Source organism: Durio zibethinus, unplaced genomic scaffold, assembly GCF_047325235.1.
Source record: "Durio zibethinus cultivar Kanyao isolate XHJ-2024 unplaced genomic scaffold, ASM4732523v1 HiC_scaffold_402, whole genome shotgun sequence".
In the NCBI taxonomy this organism is placed as follows: domain Eukaryota; kingdom Viridiplantae; phylum Streptophyta; class Magnoliopsida; order Malvales; family Malvaceae; genus Durio; species Durio zibethinus.
Genome location: NW_028323025.1, coordinates 517,501 through 520,000, shown reverse-complemented (window position 1 = coordinate 520,000; position 2,500 = coordinate 517,501).

Here is a 2,500-nt window from a genome sequence, read left to right as displayed (position 1 = left end):
GGTGCTGGTACTTGGCCTTGTGTTGGCCCCCTATCCCTCATCAAACCTCTGAGAATTCACACCCCCTTAAAGAGCATTTGAGATTTTACAGGTTTGCTACCAGTAGCCGTTAAAGTGTCTGAAATGGGGACACTTTTTTCAAACGGTCACAAAATCTTCTCTACTTCGAGTTTTTAGCTGAATTTTTTTGTGCATGCCAACAAAAATAGAAGGATCATGCCTACAAAATTTGGGGCCAAAAATCCTTATAAAAAAATTTTAAAAAATCCCGAACCGCAAAAAGTTTCGAAAATCATGAAAAATAGAAAACGAGTCATCTTCCAACGAAACTTCACGTGAAGGCTTAGGGGACCATTGTATGAATTTACAAGCCATAAAAATGGCATTGGCACGGCAGAAATTTGAAGATGTGCCTAAACCCACCAGGGCCCAGCGTGTGCCGATGGTGCTCGAGGCAACCGCCCGCACCAGGGCCCAGCGTGTGCCGATGGTGCTCGAGGCAAGCGCCCGCACCAGGGCCCAGCGTGTGCCGACGGTGGTCGAGGCAACCGCCCGCACCAGGGCCGATAGTGTGCCAATGGTGCTCGAGGCAACCTGTCGCACCAGGGCCCAGCGTGTGCCGATGGTGATCGAGGCAACCTGCCGCACCAGGGCCCAGCGTGTGCCGATGCTGGTCGAGGCAAGCGCCCGCACCAGCGCCCAGCGTGTGCCGATGGTGCTCGAGGCAACCGACCGCACCAGGGCCCAGCGTGTGCCGATGGTGCTCGAGGCAACCTGCCGCACCAGGGCCCAGCGTGTGCCGATGGCGCTCGAGGCAAGCTCCCGCACCAGGGCCCAGCGTGTGCCGATGGTGCTCGAGGCAACCTGCCGCACCAGGGCCCAGCGTGTGCGGATGGTGCTCGAGGCAAGCGCCCGCACCAGGGCCCAGCGTGTGCCGATGGTGGTCGAGGCAACCGCCCGCACCAGGGCCCAGCGTGTGCCGATGGTGGTCGAGGCAACCTGCCGCACCAGGGCCCAGCGTGTGCCGATGGTGCTCGAGGCAACCGACCGCACCAGGGCCGAGCGTGTGCCGATGGTGGTCGAGGCAAGCGCCCGCACCAGGGCCCAGCGTGTGCCGATGGTGGTCGAGGCTGCCGATGATGGTCGAGGCAACCTGCCGCACCAGGGCCCAGCGTGTGCCGATGGTGCTCGAGGCAACCGACCGCACCAGGGCCGAGCGTGTGCCGATGGTGCTCGAGGCAAGCGCCCGCACCAGGGCCCAGCGTGTGCCGATGGTGGTCGAGGCAACCTGCCGCACCAGGGCCCAGCGTGTGCCGATGGTGGTCGAGGCAAGCGCCCGCACCGGGGCCCAGCGTGTGCCGATGGTGGTCGAGGCAAGCGCCCGCACCGGGGCCCAGCGTGTGCCGATGGTGGTCGAGGCAACCGCCCGCACCAGGGCCCAGCGTGTGCCGATGGTGGTCGAGGCAACCTGCCGCACCAGGGCCCAGCGTGTGCCGATGGTGCTCGAGGCAACCGACCGCACCAGGGCGGAGCGTGTGCCGATGGTGGTCGAGGCAACCGCCCGCACCAGGGCCCAGCGTGTGCCGATGGTGGTCGAGGCTGCCGATGGTGGTCGAGGCAACCTGCCGCACCAGGGCCCAGCGTGTGCCGATGGTGGTCGAGGCAACCGACCGCACCAGGGCCGAGCGTGTGCCGATGGTGCTCGAGGCAAGCTGCCGCACCAGGGCCCAGCGTGTGCCGATGGTGGTCGAGGCAACCGCCCGCACCAGGGCCCAGCGTGTGCCGATGGTGATCGAGGCAACCGACCGCACCAGGGCCCAGCGTGTGCCGATGGTGCTCGAGGCAACCTGCCGCACCAGGGCGGAGCGTGTGCCGATGGTGGTCGAGGCAAGCGCCCGCACCAGGGCCCAGCGTGTGCCGATGGTGGTCGAGGCAACCGACCGCACCAGGGCCCAGCGTGTGCCGATGGTGCTCGAGGCAACCTGCCGCACCAGGGCCCAGCGTGTGCCGATGGTGGTCGAGGCAAGCGCCCGCACCAGGGCCCAGCGTGTGCCGATGGTGGTCGAGGCAAGCGCCCGCACCAGGGCCCAGCGTGTGCCGATGGTGCTCGAGGCAACCGACCGCACCAGGGCCGAGCGTGTGCCGATGGTGGTCGAGGCAAGCGCCCGTACCAGGGCCCAGCGTGTGCCGATGGTGATCGAGGCAAGCGCCCGCACCAGGGCCCAGCGTGTGCCGATGGCAGTGCCCAGCGTGTGCCGATGGTGGTCGAGGCAAGCGCCCGCACCAGTGCCCAGCGTGTGCCGATGGTGGTCGAGGCAAGCGCCCGCACCAGGGCCCAGCTTTTGCCGATGGTGATCGAGGCAACCGGCCGCTCCAGGGCCCAGCGTGTGCCGATGGTTATCGGGGCAACCGGCCGCACCAGGGCCCAGGGTCTGCCGATGGTGCTCGAGGCAACCGCCCGCACCAAGGCTCAGCATGTGCCGCTGGTGATCGAGGCAAC